The sequence below is a fragment of the Stenella coeruleoalba genome (assembly GCF_951394435.1).
Source record: "Stenella coeruleoalba genome assembly, chromosome: 7".
Lineage (NCBI taxonomy): Eukaryota > Metazoa > Chordata > Mammalia > Artiodactyla > Delphinidae > Stenella > Stenella coeruleoalba.
Window position 1 is genome coordinate 118,803,994 of NC_137153.1, and position 25,900 is coordinate 118,829,893.

General features: G+C 49.6%; 1 protein-coding gene across 1 annotated transcript in view; it reads left to right on the forward strand.

The window, feature by feature from the left end:
* Nucleotides 1-25,900, forward strand: part of CFAP77 (cilia and flagella associated protein 77) — a 136,737-nt gene that overhangs the window by 53,111 nt on the left and 57,726 nt on the right. The window lies entirely within an intron of this gene.

Below are 25,900 nucleotides of genomic sequence, written 5' to 3' on the forward strand. Positions count from 1 at the left end.
CTCTTTCTCCAATCGGGTATCATGCCTAATAAGTACCAGTCCATGCCACTTGCATCTCTGTAATGGAGCTGAGAAGCTTTCGAAGGAAAAAAAAAACCACTCCCTTGTTAGAAAAAGGGTGGTGGGGAAAATCCACCACTTGCCTGGGTAGAAGGAGGTCTCTGTAAGCAGCCTGAGCGCACGCTAGGGCAGGGACACCAGCCACAAGAGGGGCTGGGGGACCAGCGTGTGCAATCACGGAGGTATTTTTCCTCCAAGTGCCTCCCCAAAGAAGACAAAAACAAGATAAAAATAGCTTCCATTTCTCCCCTAATTTGTAGTTTTCTGGTGTTAGCAAGGCTTATAAGACACATGCTCCCAATTAGCTGCTCTTCTTAATTTAAATGCTTCATAAATTATCTCCTGCGCGTGTGGATTATCACTTCATAATGCGAGTTAGCATTTAAATAAATAGCTGTGGTGTAGAAAATTAGAGAGGTTTACTTCTGAGGCGCTGGCATAATGAAGGAAAATACCATGGTGGCTGAGTAGGGGCAGGGGGAGGACGTGAAAGGACATATAGGCGTATCCGTGTTTCCCAGAAAATGAGAGTTATTTGCAAAGTCCGTTTACCCGTCGCCGGCGTCGACATTCTCTTTTATGAGGGTATTTCATTGGCTCCATCCTTTTTTTAAAACTTTTGATTTTGAAATAATTGTAGACTCATACGAAGTTGCAAAAACAGTACAGAGATGTCCCTAGTGCCCTTCACCCAGCTTCCCCCAGTGGTGACATCTTAAATAACTAATGAAATATCACCACCAGGAAATTGACGCTGGTTCCATCCACAGGCCTTATTCAAATTCCACCAGTTGCTCCATCTTTTTTTTTTTTTTTTTTTGGCCGCGCTGTACAGCATGTGGGATCTTAGTTCCCCAACCAGGGATCGAACTTGTGCCCCCTGCAGTGGAAGCACTGGAAGTGCAGAGTCTTAACCACTGGACCGCCAAGTCCCAGCCATCATTTTTTTTTAAAGCGGGCATTTCAAAGACAGCTCAATGTGCAGTCATTACGGTGATAACCGCTATCCTTTGGCGAGCACTTGCTAAGTGCTAAGCCTAATTCTGAGGCTTTGCAGTCAGTATCTTACCCAGTCATTACAGCGGCCCTAGGAGGTAAGGTCTTTTGTTATCCCCATTTTACAGATGAGGGAGCTGAGGTTCAGTGAGGATGCCCCTTATTCCAGGCCCCAAGCTGGTTAGCAATGGAGGTGGGATTAGAACCCAGGTCAAAATGATCGCAGAGCCCAAATGCCGACCCTCCCTTGGCACCTGGGTGGCGGCCACGGTGATGGGAGGGAGTGGAGCCCAGTTCCTTCCACCTCCGTGTTCTCTCTGCTTGATGTGTGCTGCCTCCCGGACAGCAAAACCCTGACATCTGGCTGCTTATTCCTTCTTAAGAAAGAAATTTGGGCCATTTCCCAAGCAACTCAGATGCTTTGAGTGTTTGGTGAATGACCGTGGACATACAAGCAGGGTCGTAGGTGGTCTAATGGTCATGGGCTCTGGGCACTTTTGGCTTCATAAGCCCATTTTTTAAAAATCAAAAATTATATTTTACAAATAGGTACGTTTACTTTTTTCTTCTGCTTGGAAAAGAAATCAAAGTCCCATGAGCCCTGATCGCCGTGCCCCAGGACCTGATGGGTGAGTCAGCCTTGCATGTAAGACTCAGAGTTTCCAGGAAGCAGTTAACAGCACCTTCATGGGTTAGGAAAGTCATGGGCCTTGAAGGATTTGGCCTTGGTGACTGTCACCCAAAACCCACCAGGAAATAATGCTGGACAACAGGCAGAAGTTGGGGAAGTCCCATGAAATAATCTGGAGGTATGGCTACAAACCCAGCTCCCTGGAACTCTGGGGCAGGTAACAGAGCCCCAGAGCAGAAACTGCAGGGTCATTGGGAGTGTTCTGCCTGCCCAGAGTGTTCTCTGCCCCCTGAAGTGAGGCCCGCTCTCTTCTTTCTATCATTTTATGGCCCAAGTCAACGGCCACGCCCTCAAGTCCTGCACAGATTATTTATTTTTTTGGCTGCACTGCGAAGCTTGCAGGATCTTAGTTCCCCAACCAGGGATTGAACCCAGGCCCTCGGCAGTGAAAGCACAGAGTTCTAACCACTGGACCCCCAGGGAATTCCCAAGTCCTGCATAGACTTCTTTTTTATTTTTTTTGCTTTGTTTTTTAACTCTTTATTATTTGACCATATCTTATTTTTTTAACATCTTTATTGGAGTATAATTGCTTTACAATGGTGTGTTAGTTTCTGCTTTATAACAAAGTGAATCAGCTATACATATACATATATCCCCATATCTCCTCCCTCTTGCGTCTCCCTCCCATCATCCCTATTCCAGCCCTCTAGGTGGTCACAAAGCACCGAGCTGATCTCCCTGCCTGCACAGACTTCTAAAGTCACTTCTTGGAGTCTCATGTTTCTTCCACTTTGGGATATTTTTACATTGTGCTATAAACATAATCAGGAAGGTTGGTGATGGGAGATCCAGCCAGCCCCAGATTAGAGCTATAATGGGCTTTTTTTTTTTTTTTTCTTTTTACAGGAGCATTCTGTTTTAAGGGAGTATCATTTTTACTTGAAAGATATGTTGCAATGGACTGAATGTTTATGCCCCCCTCCCCAACTCATATGTTGAAACCTAATCCCCAAGATGATAGTATTAGGAGGTGGGGCCTTTGGGAGGTGATTAGATCATGAGGGAGGAGCCCTCACGAGTGGGATTAGTGCCCTTGTACAAGGGACCCCAGAGAGCTCCCTCGTCCCTTCCGTCATATGAGGACACAGAAAGAAGTTGGCCTTCTGAAACAAGAAACGTGTTCTCACCAGACATGGAATCTGCCAGTGCCTTGATCTTGGACTTCCCAGCCTCCAGAACTGTGAGAAATAGATGTCTGTTGTTTAAGCCACGCAAGCGATGGCATTCTGTCATAGCAGCCCAAACAGACTATGACATATGTGGACCCCAGTCACTTGATAATGTGCCAGGGGGTCATTGCTCAAGTCAGAATGATTTCTGATGAGGATGACAACAGCCTTTGGCCCTCCTCTGAGGATGAACTGGAATTCCTACCTGGCTAGGGCCACCAGATTAGAATCTAGGATGTCCAGTTAAGTTTGAATTTCAGGTAACCAATGAATAATAAGAATGCCCTGTGCAATAATAAGTATGCCCCATGAAATATTTGGGACATACGTATACCAAAAAAGTTACTCATTGTTTATCTGAAATTTGAATTTAGCTGGGTATCCTGTGTTTTTTATTTGCTGAATCTGGTAGTGGAGCCCAGCACCTGAGCAGACCCCTTTCATGGCTCCTATGACCTGTCCCAGACCACCTGTTCCCTTCTTTCTGTCCCCCAGGAAATTACAAGTTTTCTTTGTGGTGGGGTGAGGGCAAGAATTTTGTGTCTTATTTAGCATCACCTGCATTGAGCAATATGCCTGGCACTCGCCTGGCACTACATACTGTCTGCAAATATATGTTGAGTGATAACACTCACCCAGGGAGGTTTCTGTGATGAGATGGACCAGTTACTTAGAAAGTTATTTGCAATACTCTTTTTTTTTTTTGTGGTACGCGGGCCTCTCAGTGTTGTGGCCTCTCCCATTGCGGAGCACAGGCTCCGGACTCACAGGCTCAGCGGCCATGGCTCATGGGCCCAGCCGCTCCGCGGCATGTGGGATCTTCCCGGGCTGGGGCATGAACTCGTGTCCCCTGTGTCAGCAGGCGGACTCTCAACCACTGCGCCACCAGGGAAGCCCCTGCAATACTCTTTACCGTAGAATGAAACCACCAAGCTGCAGCGTGGGTACCAAAGTGACCAGCCCTGGGCACCAATGTGACCAGCTCTGGGCGTCCTTACACCTGTTAGGTATGTAACAAAAATGGCCCCTTTTACTGAGTGTTTGGGAATCACAGGCACTGGGCAAAGTACTGGATGGAACCACATCAAAATGCCAGTGTTCTTCCGGCTTGGACCCACAAAGCCAGCCATTTGGGGGTTCTTCCTTGATGGGCATCATCTTCTCTGATTCTCATAACAACCCTTGGAGGCAGTTACGACTTGGCATCTCCCTTTTACACGTGGGGAGACTGAGGCAGACGGGGGTGAAGTCACTTGTTCAAGGTCGTTCCGCTGGTAACAGAGCTTGGGTTTCAGCCCAGGTAGCTAATCACGGCTCCCAAACCTGCCCATTGAACCACCAAACTGTACGCCCACGGGGATAATTTCCTGTATCCAGAGAGGGCTACTGCAGGCTAAACTAGACGTGCGAAAACCAAACAATCTATGGACGTGTCCCAGGAGCCTTCCCTGGCGCTGGTGCACGGGTCCTAGTCGTGACGGGAGCTGGCACTGACCCTCTCGGATCTCTGGATCTGGACATCCTATTGATCACATCCACTCCTTCTCTGACAAACCCTAGTCTCTATCTCCTGCTCTGGAGACATGGCCGGGGTGCCCTGCGTGTGTCAAAAACTCTGTTGTAGAATTGGGATTTGTCTCTTGTAAGGAACTGCATTTATAAAAATCTTGCTTGCTTCCAAACAAAGTTTAATGTGCATTTTAAGATCGGTATCTTTTATATAAGTAGGGGGTACGTGTGGTCCAGTGGAAGCTTTCCCCTGGACGACTGTGCTTTTCCTGGTCCCTGTTGGACAGTCAGACACTTAGGAAGGCCTTGTGCATTCATTCATTCATTCATTCACCCATTCTTCCATTCACTTAGACGTGAGAATTACTGAACTGTGACTCTGACTCCATTCATCCCAGGATGAAGCGTGACTCCAGTGACATGGGATAAGTGTGGTGGTTCACAGTGCATGAGGACACTGCTGGTTCCTATCACTCAAGGATGCCAGGGATCAAAGACCACCCTTGGAATGTTCTAAGCCCTTCGAAGCTCTTAACAAAGGGGCTTCTGAGAAAGTTCAGCCATTAGGACCAGAGGGAAGCCCACAGAGGAAACTGCCAGGGATGCGTATCAGGGGAAACACGAGTAGGGTTGTGGCAGCAGCTTTCTGTGCAGAGAGCCTGTAGGGAATCACCAGGTTAGTGAAGCATGGGCGTGCAGGGATAAAGGATGGAAGCAGACAAAATGCATCCCCATCCCAGGGCAGGTTGGTAGGGGTATTCGAAATGCCCAGGGAAGTTTTGTCTGAAATAGTCAAAATTACATCTGACTACTTAAGCCTTTCCAACCGATCTGCTAATCATATTTCTTCAAATTTTATATCCCTGACCCTTGTAAAAGGATTGCATTGAAGACATGTTTTAAGCTGCATTTTAATAAGTCAATAAGAAAGCTCAAAATTATTTAAAGCTTCTTAAAGGGGATTATGTTTGATTTCTAAGGGGAATTCTGGGGTGTGGAACGGTAAAGATGCTTCATCCTTCTCAGATGGTTTTACATTTAGAAAGCACATCATTTTAGACAAAAACTTTTAACTATTTTATTGTTGGAAAGGGGGCGATTCAGTACAAGAAGACTTTTGCCACTGGCTGGCCGCATTAAGTGAGCTTGAGGTCTTCAGCAGGGGAAGGAATTGCATTTTGAGCTTTCGAGAAAATATTGGGATCCTCCTTTGCAGTTTGTTCCCTGGCCTTTAAAAATCAGAGTTTTCTGGGAATTCCCTGGTGGTCCAGTGGCTGGGACTCCATGCTTGCACTGCGGGAGGCCCAGGTTCAATCCCTGGTCAGGGAACTAAGATCACTAGAAAGCCTCATGGCATGGCCACAAAAAAAAAAATCAGACTTTTCTGATATTCTGAAAAGGAAAGTCAGATTCTCCAGGTATCTGGGAGAGCCCAGCCTGGCTGTCATGTGTCGCGGGGAATAGAAAATTCTAGGCCAGGGCGTACAGTTAATTTTTGCTCTAAGGTTGGTCTACAGTGGGAACATCACGGGCCCCCAGGCTGGTTTCAGTCTCCCTGCTGAGGGGATGCTGGCGGGGGTGGACGAGGCCCACGTTGGGGCTGAGCAGATAATCCTCTGAACTTCCTCAGTACTGGCCGGTCACGGGGGAAATTCAGGGGAGTTGGGCAAAAGGAGAAAGGATAGTTTAGGAGCAGGAAAAATGCAGCAGCCATGTGAGATTCGGCTGGCAGCTCTCTCTACATTGACTCATCTTTGCAGATACTTGCGAGGGAAGAGCTCAAACGTCTCACCTTGGCACTGAGTCAGGAGGGTCCTGACAGCTGCCCTGTTGGTTTAGATCTTGTCACTTCCACCCGGAGTGCAGAGCCAGACTCCTGGGGACCCCCACCAGCTGCCCTCCCTTGCGGTCTCTGCTGTACTCACCACCTGTCGGACTTTCCCAAACCGCGGTACTGATCACCCCACCCGCCCTTGACTCACAACCATCCATTACTCCCTAAAGAAGACAGCCTGGCCCCCATACTCATCTTTCCCCTGGGTGGCTGGACCATTTTCTGCTGACCTTGTTTCTTTTTTTTTTTCAATTAATTTTTATTGGAGTATAGTTGATTTCCAATGTTGTGTTACTTTCAGGTGTACAGCAATGTGAATCAGTTATACATATACATATACCCACTCTTTTTTAGATTCTTTTCCCGTATAGGTCGTTACAGAGTATTGAGTAGAGTTCCCTGTGCTATACAGCAGGTCCTTATTAGTTATCTATTTTATATATAACAGTGTGTACATGTCATCCCAATCTCCCAATTTATCCCTCCCCCTCCCCTTCCCCCCTGGTAACCATGTTTGTTTTCTACATCTGTGACTCTATTTCTGTTTTGTAAATAAGTTCATTTGTACCATTTTTTTTTAGCTTCCACATATAAGTGATTACTGAGTGAAGTAAGTCAGACAAAGGCAAATATCATATATCGCTTATATGTGCTCTTGTTTCTGTTCATGCTTTTGTGCCATCTTGGCACACGTTGTGAAAAGCTGCCCCGTATCTCTCAGTCCAACGTTCCAAGTCCTTCTCCAACGCTGCCTTTTCCAAGAGGTCTGCCCCGAGCCTGGCGGTCAGAGGAGCCTGCTCCCTCCTGGGAATCCCCATGGCTGTTACACTTCCCTTATGACACTCCTGCCAATCTCCTCTGTGCCCAGGGATTCTGCATGTGTCTTTTCCTCTGCTTGGTCCCAGGGGTCGCCAGGAACGCCACTCACGTGTCACTGCCAGAAAAATCCAACTCACCCCTCACCTGCTACGTCACAGACCAAGTGATCTGAGAAATCTTCCCCAAACGACCTCCCCTGGGGGAGAGAGTGGTGAGCTTCTTTCAGCTTCTGGGCCCCCAGAACTTGGCTTATCTATCTGGTCAAGCACTGGTGTCTGATCTCCTGTCTCCTCATGAGCTGTAGTCAGGGACTCATACATGAGGTCAGTTCCATGAGATGGGGTCTGGCTCATCTTTTTTTATTTTTTTAATTGAAGTATAGTTGATTTACAATGTTGTGTTAATTTCTGCTGTACAGCAAATTGATTCATATATATATTTTTTTTTAATATTCTTTTCCATTATGGTTTATTATAAGATATTGAATATAGTTCCTTATGCTCTACAGTAAGCCCTTGTTGTTTATCCATTCTATATATAAAAAGCCTTCATCTGCTGACCCCAACCTCCCACTCCATCCCTCCCCAAACCCCCCCAAACCCCCTCTCTTGGCAACCACAAGTCTGTTCTCTATGTCTGTGAGTCTGTTTCTGTTTTGTAGATAGGTTCATTTGTGTCATATTTTAGATTCCACATATAACTGATGTCATATGGCATTTGTCTTTCTCTTTCTGACTTACTTCACTTAGTATGATAATCTCTAGGTCCATTCATGTTGCTGCAAATGGCATTATTTCATTCTTTTTTATGGCTGAGTAATATTCCATTGTATATACGTACCGCATCTTCTTTATCTATTCATCTGTTGATGAACATTTAGGTTGTTTCTATGTCTTGGCTATTGTGAATAGTGCTGCTATGAACACTGGGGTGCATGTATCTTTTCAAATTATAGTTTTGTCTGGATATATGCCCAGGAGTGGGATTGCTGGATCATATGGTAATTTTATTTTTAGTTTTCTGAGGAACCTCCATACCATTCTCCATAGTGGCTGCACCAACTTACATTCCCACTAACAGTGTAGGAAGGTTCCCTTTTCTCCACACCCTCTCCAGCATTTGTTATTTGTAGACTTTTTAATGATGGCCATTCTGACCGGTATGAGGTGGTACCTCATTGTATCAATAGTTTTGATTTGCATTGGGTCTGGCTCATCTTGACACCGAGGTGATTCCCATGACATGCAGTTTGCTCAAGGCTGGGCAATGATAGTGTCCCCACAGTACTAGTCAGCGTGGATGGCTGGATGACGTTGCTGTGTCATGTCGTTAACAGGATATGTCCGCAAACGATATGTCCAAGTCCTAACCCCCGGTGCGGGTGAATGTGACCTTATTTGGAAATAGGGTTTTTGCAGATGTAATCAATTTAAGGATCTCAAGATGATACCCTAGTGGATTTAGGGTGAACCCCAAATCCAATAACTGGTGTCCTTATAAGAAAAAGAAAAGAGAGATTTGAGACACAGACATAGGGGTAAGAGGCCAGGTGAAAATGGATGCAGAGATTAGAGTGATACACCCACAGCCGAGGAATGCAAGGCTTGCCAACAGCCCCCTAGAGCTGGGAGAGAGGCATGGAACACATCCTCCCTGAGAGCCTCCAGAAGGAACCAACCCTGCTGACATCTTGATTTTGGACTTCTGGCTTCCAGGACTGAGAAAAAGCAAACTTTTGCTGTTTTTAAGTCACCAAGTTTGGAGCTATTTGTTGTGGCAGCCACAGGAAACTAATACAGAGGAGATGTTCAGCGCAAGAGAGAGGACTTCCTGACCTGTCTGTGCTGTGACACTGACTTCCTCAGGCCTCGGGCAGCTGGAGCCATGAACAGGCCCTTCCATTTACCTCGGTGCCTCCTATCAAGCTGATGGTTTTCTCTGTGCTCCAGGATAGTAAAAAGGCTGTAGGAGATCATACAGGCACCAGCCGGGGGGCCCAGAGTCAGGTACCCCTGGTCTCCCAGTCCTGCCTCTGGCAATTAGCTGGGTGACCCTGGACATGCAGGTAGCCTTGCTGAGCATTAATCTGTAAAACTGGGATAAGAGGAGCCCTGCTTCATAGGTTACGATGAGAATTCATTCATTCATTCACCATTCAACAAAGATTTATTGAATACCTACTATGTGCCAAGAATTATTCTAGGCACTGGAGACAGAGCAGTGAACAACAATAACAAAAAAACGATCCCTGCCCCATGAAGCTCACATGTTAGGGAAGAGAGAAAGATGATGATCAAAATTCAGCAGAAAAACACAGAGGTGGTGATAAGTGCTTTGGAGAAGCACAAAGCAAGCGAGGGGATGAGGAGAGGCTGGGTGCAGTTTAAATAAAAGGTCAGGTCAGGAAGAGTCAAGGGGTCAATGGGTGTCAAACACTGAGCCCTGACTAAGACAGCAGGCACATAGGAATTGCTTAACACATAGTAGCTGTTTGTACTTGTCCTATCAGCTCAGGCTGCTATAACAAATTGTCTCAGACTGGGAGGCTTAAATGACATTTATTTCTTGCAGTTCTGGGGCCCTGCAGGGTTGGGTTCTTGGTTTACAGACAGCCAACTCTCTGGCCTCTTCTTATAAGGGCACTAATCCCATTCGTGAGGGCTCCACCCTCATGACCTCATCACCTTCCAAAGGCCCCACCTCCTAACGCCATCACACTGGGGATTAAGTTTCAACTTAACGGATTTGTGGGAGAGAACATAAATATTCAGCCCATAATGATACTCAGGACCAGGACCGGAAGGAGTTCCTGCTCTCCCTTTGCTATTTCTAGCTGCAGGATGCTCTGTGCATCCTTCTGCCCCTCAGTCATTTCAGGACCCTCCTCCTGGCTCCCTCTCTTGGGCATTCTGAAGGCCAAGGCAGGCATGGGGTGGAGTGAGGAGAGGACGGCTGAACTCACCAGGCTGCAGACTCAGACGGGCAGCCTGGGAGCGGGCACGCTGGGTCAGAGCCAGTGGGCGTAAAGGAGGGGTCGCTGTGATGGCTGAGCCAGGGGTGGGGGGGTGGGGGGTGGGGGAGCTGCCACAGCCACCTGCTCCTTCATGCATCCAGTTGTTCCCGCTGGGAATATGAAAAAGCCCCAAAATTTGCAATTTCTTTGAAAACAAAGAGAGCTAAGCGGGGAGGCCCGTAGAGTTAGTGTGAGGAAAGGGGATTTGTTTTCTCCCTTTTCATCTACCCAACCTAACCAGTCTCACAGCTTCGCTGCTTCCACTGGGGCAGCTGGGAAGATGGGTATCAGCCAATGTACAGTAAAGGGTTAACTCAGCAGGTCTGCATTGTCCACACGCTGCACATTCTGAGAAAGGACTGGCCTTGGCTTCTGGGAGGTAAACCTCTGACATCTAAGCCTTGGGAATGTCCTGCCTGATTAGAGTGTCTAGTTTCCCTGGGGGTCTAGGCCATGCCAGTTGGCCCATACTAACAATGCGATTGATGGTGGGGATGCGGGGGAGCGGGTGTGGGTTGGGCCACATAGTATCAGCTCAGCCTCTGGAGGGGCTGGAGACTAAGGTCAACCACATGAGGGATCAGCCACATCTATGCGACCAACTCCCAGTAAAACCAGGGACACCAGGCTCGGGTGAGCTTCCCGGGTTGGCAATATCCTGTGCATATTGTCACACGTCACTGACATCAGAAGTAAACCCTCTCCACTGGGAGAGGACAGCTGGTCTCTCCTGGACCCTGCCTCATGCCCCTCTTCCCTTTACTGATTTTAGTCTAGATCCTTCTGCTGTAATACACCACAGCCATGAGTATAGTGGCTTTTATGAGTTCTTTGGGTCCTTCTGGTGAACTGTTGAACCTGAAGATGACCTTGTGAACCCATGAACGCCACCCAAGCATTTGGCCTCTGCTTATCCCTGAAGTCTCTATGTGAGACTGAGGGGCTTGTGCCAGCATCTCCGTGTGGGGGGCAAGATGTGTGTTGCAATCCTCTGTGGGCCAAAGAGAACCCACCCGGTCAGATGATTGAGCCTGTGATCGGCTGAAGAGGTGGGCACTCCAGCCTCAAGCCTTCAGACAGACAGCAGCCAGGGAAACGCAGGCGGATATCTGGTCTACCTCACAGGTTGCGCCGCAGGGTCAGTTTCCCCCCAGTTGCTCTGTCAGTGCCGATGGCACTGGGTGTGCGTTCAACCCTCCAGACTTCAGAAGGTGCACCCTCAGAGAACAGCAGTGGATTCCTCTATAAGCAAAACCCCACTGGCCTTTATCACTTAGAGCAAAGTAAAATTTGCTCCTGAATAAGCAAGAGCTCCCTGACAGCTCTGTCGATGCGAGGTGTCCTATTTGAAAAGATATGAGAGGCAAGGGACAAGAAATGGGAGGCTCCTCCAAGGCAGGTGGGGCCGGGCGAGGGGTCGAGGTGACAACGAGAGGACTAATAATCTAATGAAGAAGAGGGCTGGGCCCTTTCAGACCAAAGTGCTGGAGTTCATTTGCATTTAGATCTCGGCTCCCTCGTTCCATCTAAAGACAAATCCTCACAAAAGGCTGCTTAATTAGACCAAATTAGATTTCCGGTCAGCAGCCTGTCATTCATTACAAAATGCCGTTCTTTTCCATTTTGGTAATTATGGGCTAGTCTATACCAGTTTGTAAGCATTCACTCCAGCCGTTGAGTATGACTAGTATTCCTGATGTTGTGCAGAGAAGAGGAAGATTGTTCAGTTGCACCAAATGTGTCTATTTTATAAGTTGAATAGACCATCATCACTGCAGTCTTTTACAATAGTGGATGTTCTCACTCTTAATTCTTTAATGATTAATTGGAGGAGCAGCACAGAGCTTGTTAATTTCCAAGACTAAAAGCTAAGTACAAACAGACTTCACATGTAGCAATTACGCCGTATATTTAAAATCTTTACCTGAGTTATGCAGCCCTATTCCATCTGAGAAGCCGCCCGTGAAATCATGCATAGCACAGCCCCTCGTCCCGAGCCCTTAGTATTGCTCAGCCGTCTTTTGCACCGAACGTCTCTGGGGGAGCTCAGACCTTCTCTCCCATGGTTCATTCCCCCCTGCCAACCACGGAGCCTTGGTATTTCCCGTTTTCAGTTGTATGTAGACAAGGGTGGGTGGGTGTACAGGAGGGCCTTGGAGGACAGGGCTTGGTTTGGCCGATCCAAGGTCTTCATCATCCCATTCTCCAAATCCTTTCCATCCGTTGTACACGGTGCAGCTCAGCATCTAGAGGATCTCCTACAAACCCGGGAAGAGGCCTCAAAGTGGCTGGGGGGTTGTGCCGGAGAAGCCATGGATGGAGTTCCATCCCAGGGCAGCACAGTTGGCTTTGCTTTGGTCATTCTGGTTGAGTGCAGGTGGGCAGGTCACCAGGCTCAGATGCTGCTGATGGAGGTGGCACAGGTAGCATCAACTCTCTCTAATAATAATCACCACCCAATCCTACCACAGATATTTCGTGAGGCCTATTATGCGCGGGACACTGAATGGTCTCTCCTCTCACCAGGCCTGTGAATTGGGTGGTGTTTGACGGATGAGCTGACAAATGGGAGAGTTGACACTGACACCCAGACCAGGCCGACCATGACCCTAAAGCTTTCCCACTGTGCTGCTCTGCGTCCTTGAACCAAAGACTCGGATGACCTGGATCCAACTCACGTGGATCCAGACATGCTCCAGAAAAAGAATGGCAGAGCCGGAGGGGCCCAGAGATCAACTAGCTCTGCTCCCTCATTTTACAGACGGGAACACCGAGGCCAGAGAAGAGGAGAGGGAGCCTCCTCCAGGCTGCCCTCCTGGATTGATCCTCCTCTTTAGCCTCCCATCTCCCAACCCTCCTGGTTGCTGCCCACCTGTCATAGTCACAAGGCAGGAAACTGTCAGTTCTGCTGCTCCCACTGAGTCCAGAAACTCCTACCTTCCTGTGGGCTCAGAGCAGACCAGGCTGGCCTTTTCCACTTTTTGCCCTCGTAGCTCAACTTCCCGGAGAGTTTAGCCCAAACAAGCAGATTTTCAGCCCATTTTGCATACCCCTTAATATTACACTGGCATCTGGCCATTGATAAGATACAGCCCCGTGGTCATAAGACCCCCAAGCCACTGCTGACCTTTGAGATCTCAGATGCAGAGACTCTCTGGCCTACTCTGAGCAGCATCACCTGGGTGCCTGAGCCCCTCTCTGGTCCCCCTCTCCCCAGAGTTCCCCTGCCCTCCTCCCCTTCTGGATGGTGGCCCCCTTGCCCATAAGCCCCCAGACAGTCTCACAAGCCCTCTTCCCTCTTACACTCCTGTCCAAGTGCCACCAACAGAGCTCGTGGTTAATGCCTCCCACGGTCATGTCTTTTTCCTCCCTCCGCAGCTAGATTATCATCCGTCTCTGAAAGCTCCAAGGTACCAAGCACACTGTACTTTGCCCCGTACGTGGCTGCCGCCACCTCTGCCATATAAAAGAAGCATTGCTTAAGGCCCGGCCTCACTGTCCTATAAAACGGCAACCCAGAACCCACCAGGAGACAACCCCGAGGCTGCAGAGACAGGGGAGAGGTAGGACCCTGTTCTGCAGCGGCCCAGCTTTGCGCTGGAATCCGCAGCCGTCCTTATCAACCGGCTTCATTTGAGAGCCCCTTCCTCCCCTCCTGCGATCTGCTGTGCTAACAGGTCAGCTGCCACTTTGTGTTAAACTCCTTCTCACTTATTACAATACCAGTTTTTTATTGACATGGAAATAAAACTTACAATCAATGAGATATTATGAAATATACATCAAAACAGAAGTCACTAGAGCTGGCGTTTTCATCTGTTCTCGGGAAGGAACAAGGGTTTATCGGGGTGAAAAAACACTGAACATTTTTCTTCCCTATTACATGATGCGATTTTCAATGAATCTATAAAGAAAATGAAAACATAAATAGAGTAACCAAACAGAATGAACCCTGCAGCTGTCAAAACTTAAAACAGTTCCATTTTCCTTTGATTTCTGTTTTAAGTTTTGAAATGTACATAGATCATTCTCTGATTTTTCTCTTTCTTTTTCTTTCTTTCTTTCTTTTTTTTTTTTTTTTCTTTTTGGTAGGGAGCCTCTTTCTTAAATCTGATTCCTCTATGGCCCACTGGCTTTGAGCCTTGGTAGCTGAACTGACCAAATGACCAAATGAATATGCCATTTATTTCTTATGCCATCAGCCCTACCTCTGTAGCGGGGACCTCTTATTCTATTCCTTCTCCACGGTCTGGAAACGTACCCCTTCCCTTGTTGGTGCCACACGGTTCTCGAGAAGGAGGGCAAAGGAGGAGCCCTTCCCAGCTGGTGGGCACCTGCTGCGTGCCCGACACCTCACCTCGGTCATCTCTTCTAAATCTTGTCATTACACCCTGGGGTGGGGTTGGTTATCGTCATTTCACGAATGAAGAGGAACTGAGACTCAGAGAAGTGAGGAAGGATCAGAGCCTGGATTCTGTTCCCATCTGTCTACACCGGGTGGAAGCGGAGAGGACCTCTGAGACGGCCTACTTGAGTGATTTCATAGTTTTCTTAAAATCGAAGAACGCTTTCTTCCAAAGAAGTCTGACACGGAGACCCCCATAAATAAAGGGTGTCTCCCAGCGGCCGTCTGGCCGACTCAGGATGCGGGCTTTGTGTTCCGGGAGGCTGTCCTTTGCATCCACCTGAGGTTCTCTGAGCTCCACTCTGATCTCCTCCATGGTCCCGGGGACAGGAAACGCAGGGCCTAGGGAGGAGAGGAGAAACCGGCCATGAGCATCCAGGTCTCTGGACCCGCAGGCCAGGGCTTCTTCTCCCCCTTCCCCCAACAGCAGCCTTCCAGAAGTGAGGCCACACCACACAAAGGAGGGACAGAATGGGAAACGGAGTCCATCCGGTTTCACTGGTCCTCGGGTTTCAAACAAATATTTGTGACGCTCTAAGACGCCTCTAAAAGACACCTGCACCAGCTTCTGCCGTACGGACCATCAGAGCAACACGATCGGGGCGGGAAATGGTCCCGCAGCCCCGCAGTCCACCTCCACCGGGTCTCATCTCCTTGAAGCTGAGCAACGTCTTCCAACCACGTTGTCCCACAGCGAGACAGCAGCCACTTCATTTGCATTTCTTCCTCTCCCATCCCGAAGAGAGAGAGGAGTTTCCTAAATTGCCCGGATGGGAGGCATGGCATACCTCTCCTGTGGACGTATTCATTTTTCTTTTTATTGAGGCAAAATTTACATAAAATTAACTATTAAACTTTTTTTTTTTTTTTTGCGGTACGCGGGCCTCTCACCGTTGTGGCCTCTCCCGTTGCGGAGCACAGGCTCCAGACGCGCAGGCTCAGCGGCCATGGCTCACGGGCCCAGCCGCTTTGCGGCATGTGGGATCTTCTCGGACCGGGGCACGAACCCGTGTCCCCTGCATCGGCAGGCGGACTCTCAACCACTGCGCCACCAGGGAAGCCCTCAACTGTTAACCATTTTTTCAATGTATGTTTCGGTGGCATTTAGCACCTCTACAATGCTGTGCGCTCACCCTCTCTATTTCATTCCAAGACATGCTCATCACCCCAGAAGGAAATCTCGCAGCCACTAAGCAGTCGCTGCCATTCTCCCCTCCCCCCATTCCTTGGCAATCACTATCTGCTTTCTGTCTCTGTGGGTTTACCTATTCTGGACATTTCATGTAAGTGGAATCACACATTACGTGGCCTCTGTCATCTGGCTTCTCTCCCTTAGCGTATGTTTTCAAGGTTCATGCATGTGTGAAGACTTCACTGCTTTTTATGGCTGACTAATATTCTACCGTATATGGAAAGACCACATTTTTTCCATTAACCAGCTGCTGGACATCTGGGTGGTTTCCACCTTTTGGCCCTTGTGAAAAATGCAGCTGTACACATGCATGTACACATATTAGTTTGAACACCAGTTTTCAGTTCCTTTGGGTGTATATCTAGGAGCAGAATTTCTGGGTCACACGGTAATTTGACGTTTAAGTTTTTGAGGAGCCATCAATTTTATAGCTAGTTCTCTGTTCACACAAATGGAGACAGAGTCGCTGATAGTTCCCCCCAGTGGACAGGCTAATGACATCCACCGGCTAGTATGACTGTTTCTCATTGAGAACTTCCCAGGCCCTCTGCTGAGAACTCCCCCTGCATCACGAAATGCTCCAACAACCCTCCGAGCTGGGTACCCCCATTCTACCTATTTTATAGGTGAGGAAACTGGGGATCAGAGGTTCAGCAGCTTGTTCAAGGTCACACAGAGTTGAGAAGCCAGAATTCCAACCTGGGCATTTGGCCCCAAACTTGTGTTTGTACACATCAAACTGTAAAGTCCCGGTAAGTTGCCAAATGATTTCTGTTTGGAGCTGGAGTGGGATGAACCGTAGGCAGGCAGCAGCCAATCTGCAATTAGCCAATAAAGCTGCTAATTATGCCCGGCTCAGACTGTTAGGAAACTGAGTCTACCTTCTTTAAGCACGCCCCAGCTGTGCGTTCCCAGAGCTGGGGGCTGGGGGCTGGGATTAAACCCCACACAGTGGGTAACGCACGAAACAGGCGAGTGACACTGAGCAAAGCATTACCCCGGTGATTTCTCTCCATCAGGGCGTTTAGCTTTATCCCTTGTGTGTTCAGAGGATGGCCAGTCTTGCCCATAACAGCTCCATTTACTGGGCATCCTCTCCGGATCCACTCTGGTGCCGAGATCATCTTGTTTACTCATCTCAGCCACAGACCTAAGATGTTGTGCTGTTTCCCCCGTTTTACAGATCAGGAACTTGGGGCCCAGATAGGTTGAGTGACTGTTTCAAGATCACGCAGGTGTAATTGACAGAGCCCATGTGGATCCTGACGTCCCAATTCGAGAGCCATACTTGTAAGAAGGAGTCCATCCTCATCACCTCCCAACAGCGGAGGTACCATCTCTTTTAGGGGCTTCTGCTGTTACCCAGGAGGAAGTTTCTGGGAGTTCCTTTCCCAGGACAGTGAGCTACCTCTTGAGAGTGGCTTGGGTCTGTTCATAATCAGGTGAGCCCTAGCCACTTTTCATTGCTTTCTTTTTTTTTGCGGTACGCGAGCCTCTCACTGTTGTGGCCTCTCCCGTTGTGGAGCACAGGCTCCAGACGCGCAGGCTCAGCGGCCATGGCTCACGGGCCCAGCCGCTCCGCGGCATGTGGGATCTTCCCGGACCGGGTCACGAACCCGCGTCCCCTGCATCGGCAGGCGGACTCCCAACCACTGCGCCACCAGGGAAGCCCCCATTGCTTTTTTAAAAGAAAAAAAAATCCAGATCATGGTGTTTGTTCCTTCCAACCTCTCATGTTTGCCTTTTTCGAAAGGCTGTGCGTTTCCCCTCATTCACCTAAACCTGCGGTTGAGTTACTGGCCCCCTGAGGCCGCGGGCTCAGAGCGAGGCATCCGCGCACTTTGCTGCCCGCTGCCTTCTCGGAGTGTAATCAAACATCAAGCTAAGTAGCAAATAAATCTCTCGATCTCATAAGCTGCACAGCGAGATCATGTAAATGCAAATGAAGGAGCGGGTTTCAAGCTGTCGAGGGGGAGGGGAGAGAACGCCGGGGCCCTGTCACCGTGACTGCCTCACGCGGCAAGGGCCGTACATCAGCTGCAGTAGCGGTTCTGGCAGCACCGAGGGAGCCAGGGCTGCCCCGGGGAGGACGGAAAAGCCAGGCAGGTGGCAAAACACAGGCAGCCCTGGGTCGTGGGGACCAGGCAGGGGCCGGCCGAGTGGTGTGCCGGGCAGGCGCAGTGGGGCCCGGAGAAGTGTCTGCACTGCCTGGGGCTCCCCTTGTCCTGAGCTGGTGAGCTGGTCTAGTAATACCGACAGTGACAGCAGTAACGGAGGCCACTGGATACTGGGCTCCAATCCTTGGCCTGGGGAGGATTTACAGGTGAGGAAAGGGGACCAGACGATTCAAGTGACTTGCCCAAGGTCACACAGGAAGTGGCAGAGCGAGGTCTCAGCTCTGAGACATTAACAGGCTAGTTTCTGGTATCCTCCTGCTGGACCTGCGGCTCTCCCCTCCCCTCCCTTTCCTCCCCTGACCCAGCGGCAGCCAGCTCAGCCCCCATTATAAACTTGATGACGTAGAAGAAGAACCTTAACTTTGGCCCTTGGCAGGAGTATAGGAAATAGAAACTTTGGCTTTAACTCTGCCTTTTGACTTTTTTAATTAGAAAAGTAAAATCTCAGTACCCATCACCCGCCCCCCCCCCCCACCCCCTGCCCCTGCCCAAAGGCTGCACCTCTGAGGACACATCCTCACACAGTCACTTACGTTGTTATGTTTCCTTCCGGTAGTTTTTCAATGAATTTTTTCTACATGGTTGTAACAATAGTGTATGTAAATTTTTGAATCCTGCTGATTTTTTTTTCACTTAACGTTATTTTATATGCCTTTGATCATATATGGATGTGGTCTTCCGGTGTATGGCTTTTCAGTATCATTATGCGATGTTCAACTGCCACTCACACAATGCACATCGTTCAAAGAATCCGGCTTCTGAGGCAACGCCGGAGTCCTTTGATGCATAATGCACCTTATTTCACATGATTGTTTATCTGACGTTCTCATTATGGAAATAAATAAATATCCTCTATGCTAATCGTGATCACAATTTGCATTTATATTGTGCTTTTCATTCGAGGGTCTTAAGTTGTTTTATAATAATGAACTCCCCCTCCATGAGCGAGATGGGACATGTGTGCATGTGCGTGCGTGGGCAGAGCCGTATACAGATATTTATTTAATAACCACCAGGCAATAACTGTGGGATTTCATGGAACTACGCTTTAATAGGATGTGGGAAAGGGAGCGGAGGCTTCTCAACTGTCGAGCAAACATACATTTAGTTTAGACTCTGGACGAGAGGGTTAAGTGAGCTGCACTCTTCTGTGGCTGCCAGGAGGTGGGAGTGCTTCCTTTATGGGGTTTCGTCCTCATACGTGAACACCTAAGATTGGTCTAGAGCCCAGGCATCACGCTCCCAGACAGATCTAAAACCCATCTTGGAAATGACCACCAGCTCGTTTGTCCAGAGTGAGATCCAGTTCAGACCGTCCAAGAAACCAAGCCAGTTAATTTCACCCATTTTCACCTCTTTGGTGGGAAATGGGGGCAAGTTAAGACTTTTTAAAAGTATATGAGGTGGGAAATCATTAGATCGGAGTTGCAGGGTTGGGTCACTTGTTCTGAAGTTGTCCCAGGAAAATGGGCTTTGGCGCGGCTCTGGGGATAGGGGTCCTCCTTCCTGGGTCTCAGGTGACTTTAGTGGGAAACGCCACTGGTACTTGCCTCTGGAAAGCCCCAGCGGTCCTGATGCTGGTGACGGGCTGCTCCAAGAGGACTTCTGGGCCAGGGGCTGCCTGCCCGACCCAGTTCCCACTGCAGGTTTCCAAGGCTTGTTCCTCGATGTTGGGTAGTGGAGGGAGCTGCCGTGCAGAAGGAGCCCAGAGAATCCCAGGACCCCCTGGGACAGGGAGCGAGATGGTTTTAATTAGAGCTGAGAGATGGGAAATAAGGCAGCGAGGGATGACATCTTAATGAGGTTTAATGAAGCTGTCTGCTGATGGGGACAGCTGTCACCCAGAGCTGTATGCTAGCCAAGCCACTTTGTGACAGAGGAAACTCAGAAAAAGGCACAATCTGAAAGCAGCTGAGAAGGGCGGGGTGGCCAGACTCAGAGCTGGGGTTTTTCTCCTGCATTGGCCTCTTGATTCTAACACCTCAACAACAAGGGACTCCAGCTAGTAGGCCAGATTTGAATAGCTTCCAATATCTCACAATTCCCCTTTGTGCAAAGCTCAGATATGCCTCTGAAAAGACCTTGAGGATGTGCACGAGGTGTCTTAGAATTCAGCCATAAGAAACAGGGAGGGCTTGCATTTGGGGGCTGAAAGGGATCCACCATCCCATCCCTTTCTGAGGCTCAATTTCCCCCTCTGTCTCGTGGTGACCACGTGACCTCCGTTATAGAGATGTTGTGAGGGGCCACTGTAGGTGAGCACAGAGCTATGAGGTCAGAGGGCTGGGTTTAACGCCAGCTCTTCCATTTACTACCTGGGTGCCTTTGGGCAAGTGTGAACCTCTTTAAGTTTCAGTTTTCCCAACCGTCAAATGGGAAAACAACCTCCCAGTGAGGTTGGCAGAGTTCGGGGTGAAGCAAGAAAAGCTCTCAGGACATAGTAAGTGCTCAATAAAAGTGTTTGCTAAATGAGGTCACGGGGCGTAGCAGCCTTGCACGTAGGAGGTGCCCAATTAATGTTCACTCTCTTCCTCGTTTCTTTCTTTACTTCTGTAGTAAAGAGAACAAGGTGGTTCCCAGGGATCCCTGGGCAGGGAGGGTGCTCTCAGCCTTCACATGACCCCGCAACTGTGCCATCTGCCCAGGAACTTTGGACATTCCAGCTGAGAGCCACCTCTCATCCTATTGTGGGCTGGAGGGGCAGGCTACCCGTGGGACTCAGGTGGCCAATCAAAGCTGAGATTTGTGGCCACATCTCATCAGTTTCACAGCCAGTTTGCTTGCATCTAGAAGTTCAGGGTCAGAAGCTCCTCTGAGCACCTGTTTATCAGTCCTTAGCTGGTCCCTGTGTTGCCCAGAGACGTGTAGTTTCCTCTGTAGGCTTCTGGAAAGCCCCTCTGGACAAGCTGCGGAGGGAAGCCCAGGGTCGGTGCCGGGCCCTCCCACCTCTGGCTGGATCCTCTCTGCTGCTTCCAGGGAGCCCCTGGGAGAACCCTCAGCACTCCTGTTCTCACTGGCTGTCCCCCTGGGATCTTCTTCAGGTTGGCTCTCTCCCCAAAATGCCAATCCAAGATCTGGATCTTCTCTCCTTTCCAGCCCTGACCCAGGCATGACTCAGCTGTCCCGTGTCCAGGTCACTGAAATGACAGCTCTTCCCATAACGCACAGTCTGTACATCAAACGGCCTCCTGTCACTGGGGCTCTCCTGGGCAGAAGGCTACTTACGTCCTCTGTGGGTGTGGAGGGCACCGTGCGAACAGGTCAGATGCACCTGTTCTGCGTGAGCAAAATCCAGTCTGCAGAGCTAAAGTCCGCGCACAGGACAAAACAATGGAGAGTCCCGGGCAGTTGCAGCTAAGCGCCAAGAGGCAGCGAAAACTGCGTGGAGTCAGATGTGGGTTCAAGTCCACCCTTGGCCACTCATTAGCTGGGAGGCTTTGGGCAAACAAGCCCCTACAGCTGTCTGGACCTCCCTTTCCCACCCGAAAACCCGTGTAGTTTCCAGGGCTGCTTTACGCGTTAGTGGTACCCTGGGGAGCAGTGAAGCGCCCCTGTGGAGCCTGGCCCACGGTCGCCATGATTACGGTGTTGCTGTGGTCGGTGGTGGTGGCACCAGGGCGGGGTCAGTCGGCTTATCTCGTCGGGCAGCTGAGCTGGTAATGGGTGAATACACTGCTCCTCTAGGGCGTTCACATGTTAACGCAGGGACTCTGAGATACACGGCCCGAACCTAAAGGATCAAACTACCAAGGGTGGAATTTCAAGCATGATGGTAATATCAGGACCCCACTGCTCTTGTGACACGTGGCCGCCTTGCAGACAGATGCGCTCTGAGGGAGGGCGGGGGGGGCAGGACCGCGGGGTGTGAGGGGCACCCACATCAGGTCGGGAAACAGGACCAGTGCCCCCGAAGACTCCTTGTGCTGCTTGCAGCCACCGTCCCCACCCCCATGGTACCCACCCTCCCGACTTCCGAAACCAGACATTAGTCATGCTGTGTTTGAACGTCACTGGCATGGAGCAGTGCCTGCCTGGTGTGTCCAGCTCCTTCTGTCCCACGTTTGTGTGAGAACCACCCAGGTGGTTGTAGAGCTGTTCTCTCACTCCCGGTGCCATTGAGCAGTTCCTAACCTATTGGCATTTGGGGCCAGATGACTCTTTGTTGTTGGCAGTGGGGCCTGTCTAGTGCATTGTGGGATGTTTCGCAGCATCCCTGGCCTCCACCCACTGGAGGGAGGGTAGTACTGCCTCCTAGCTGTGACAACCAGAAACGTCTCCAGACACGGGCAAATGTCCTCGGTGGGGGCGGGGGGGGGGGCACAATTGCCCCCAGTTGAGAACCACCCCTATAGAGTGTTCTATTGAATGAATATGTCACCATTTTTTTTTTAATCCACGTGGGATGGCTATTTGGGTAGTTTCCGGTGCTTGGCTATCACAAACTGAGCTGCTACGAGCATTCTCAGACATCCCTTTGGGTGGACATGGGCACTCATTTCTGCTGGGTGTCCAGGAGGGAATTGTTGGGTTATCAGTAAGCATATGTTTAGCTTTCATAGATACTGCCAAATGGTTTTCCGCAGTGGTTGTACCAATTTACATTCCCACCAAGAGCATGAGTGTTCCGGTTCATGTCTTTACCAATATCATCAAGTTTTTTATTTTGTACTTCTCAGAGGTTGAGCACCTTGACATATGGGTCCTGGCCACTTGGACATCCCCTTAATAAAGTGCCTATTCAAGTCTTTTGCTCGTCTTTCTATAGGATCGTCTGCCTTTTTCTTATTGATTTGTAGCAGCTCTTTATATATGATGAATAACAGCCCTTTGTCAGATATATGTATTGCAAATACCTTCTCTCATTCTATAGACTCACACATTTTTAGAGCTAGAGGCAGTCTGTGCTCTCCTATCAAACCCTCTGGTGGCCTTGGTTGTCATTACTTGTTCAGTTTGTCCTTTTAGCAAGATAAGGAATTTCATAAGGGCAGGGGGCAGTATGTGTCTGCTTTGTTCACCTTAGAACTCCTGGCACAGAGCTTGGTGCAGAGGAGATACAAAATAAATATTTGTGCAGCGAACGAATGAGCGACTTTCCCATTGGGATGACCTTTGCAGCCCAAGGCTTCAGTATTTCTGGCCGTCGTTGCTTCCTAGGCAACCCTCACTAAAAAGCGTGGCGATTGAGGCACCCGCCTGCTTCCGTGCCTCCTTCACCACCAGGCCCCGCCCAGTGGCAGCCGCTGAGTCTGTCGTTCCTCTGCGAGCTGGACTTCTGCCCACCTGCACCTGCCAGAGGGAGGCGGGGCCTCTCCCGGAGAAGTCACATTTTAATTAACTTCCCTTGCCGTCACCTCACCGGAGAGGCCAGATCATTTTCATAAACAAATGAGGAGCCAGGGCTTTGTCTGCAGCTCAGAGTGAATCACACGGAAGGAAATGCAAACAAACTACCCAGCCAGGGCCCCCACCTGAACCTCAGAACTCTCAGCTCTCGAGGGAGGTGAAGGCCTGGGATTTGGGATGAGAAGGAAGAGGGAGAAAAAGGATGAGGCAGTGTGTAGGAAAGAGCTGCCAGAGTCTCCAAGGAGGCAGTTCATTCATTCATTCACTCATTCAGCCCTTCTTCACTAGCATCTGTTCTCTGCTGATCTCTTTGGAAAAGAGGGGTGAGAATAAAAACTATGTGGCATGTGGGGAATCTCTGTACCTTCTGCTCAATTTTGCAGTGAACTTTACATTGCTCTAAAAATAAAGTCTATTTTATTTATATATTTATTTATATTTTTGGCTATGTTGGGTCTTTGTTTCTGTGCGAGGGCTTTCTCTAGTTGTGGTGAGCGGGGGGCACTCCTCATTGCGGTGCGCGGGCCTCTCACTGTCGTGGCCTCTGTTGTTGCGGAGCACAGGCTTCAGACACGCAGGCTCAGTAGTTGTGGCTCCCGGGCCCAGTTGCTCCGTGGCATGCAGGATCCTCCCAGACCAGGGCTCGAACCTGCGTCCCCTGCGTCGGCAGGCAGACTTTCAACCACTGCGCCACGAGGGAAGCCCTAAAGTCTATTTTAAAAATAATTAACCTTAAAAGGAAGGAAGGGAAAAAGGAAGGAAGGAAGGGAGAAAGAAAGAAAGAAAGAAAGAGAGGAAGGAAGGAAGGAAAGGAAGGATGGAAGGAAGGAAGAAGGAAAGAAAGACTTAGCAGACAGTCTACCGAGGGATACAGACATTAAACTGATCATCACACAATTAATGACTTAATCACACTACCTTGTAATCTTTAATGGCTTTACTGAGATGTAATTCACATACTATACAATTCACCCATTTAAAGTATAGGATCCAATGGCTTTCAGCATATACACAGGATTGTGGAACCAGCACCACAAGCAATTTTAGAACATTTTCGTTACCCCCAAAGAAGCCTTATACCCCTCAACCATCACGCCTCAGTCATTCCATTCCCCTCTCCATCTCAGCCATGGGCAACCACTAATCCACTTTCTGTTTCTATGGATTTGCCTATTCGGGACATTTCTTGTAAATGAAATCATACAATATGTGGTCCTCTGTGACTGGCTTCTTCACTGAGCACCATTTTGTAACGGCCAGTCCATGCTGAAGCAGGTTCTACTGCGTAATTTTGAAAGTGCCCTAAAGGGGGAGCTCAGGGCCCTACGGTGCCATAGACAAGGAAGTTTGCCTGTACTGAGGGCAACCCGGGAGGGCTTCCCAAAGGAAGTGGTTTTTAATCTCAGGCATGTATAGAACACCTGTTATGTGCCACCAGGAAAAAGAAGCCAATAGAAGCCATCAGAAGGCTGTGTAGGATATTATATTCCAGGCAGGCTGGCCCGGCATGTGCATTCCTGGAAACTGAGAAGGTCATTTCAGTTCTAAGCCCCAAATGAATAGAATGGATAGTAAGTGTTACCAGACCCAGATGAGGGAGAGGCCACAGTGAGCCCCAGGGGTCCAGACAGCTTGAAGAAAAAGAACCAGAAAGGGGGGCTTCCCTGGTGGCACAATGGTTGAGAGTCCGCCTGCCGATGCAGGGGACACGGGTTCAAGCCCTGGTCCGGGAAGATCCCACATGCCGCGGAGCAACTAGGCCCGTGAGCCACAACTACTGAGCCTGTGCGTCTGGAGCCTGTGCTCCGCAACAAGAGAGGCCGTGATAGTGAGAAGCCTGTGCACCGCGATGAAGAGTGGCCCCCGCTTGCCACAACTACAGAAAGCCCTCGCACAGAAACGAAGACCCAACACAGCCATAAATAAATAAATTAATTAATTAATAAACTCCTACCCCCAACATCTTAAAAAAAAAAAAAGAACCAAAAAGGGGAGGGCAGGCCAGGAGCAAAAGAGGTCGGGACTCCGGCAGACCCTTCAGGGGTGGGGAGTGGTCTATTATGCCTAACTCTCAGGACCACGTGGAGTACCCAGGAAGGCAAAGCTGCAGAGGTGGATGGGGTTGGAGGGTGCGGGGCCCAGACTGCCAGCCCAAGGGAGGGGTTTCCCCCAAGACAGTGATGAGCCATTATGGGTGGTCCCGCATCGTCCAGCTCTATACGCCCAGGTCTCCGGGAGCCAGAGAAAAGGGGAGAGAGATTGATGGGAAAAGGAGAAAGGGTGCGCCCGGAGCCACCAGACTCTCTGGACAGGCTTTGGTGAGGCCAGAGCCAGGAATGTCCTGGGAGATGTAACACCCTGCAACTGGGAGCCCACTGCCTGGGGCCCATGCGGGTGGGAGGAGCAGCTGCACCCACCCAGCTCAGTAAGGTCCATGGTCCCCAGGGGCCTGATGGTACCGGGAGCGTCACACACCTGGCTGGTATCTCTTTAGCAGGCGGATTTGAATGTGGGCTGGAGACACAGCCTGGGTTCAAATCTCAGCTCTGCCACTTCTTGTCCCGTGTGGCCTCGTGCAACCTGTCTTGACCTCTCTGTGCCTCAGCTTCCCCATCTGAGACATGGGGGCAGTGATGGGCTGCCTCAAAGGGCAGCTGTGAGGACTAAGGAGGAGAGGCATATGAAG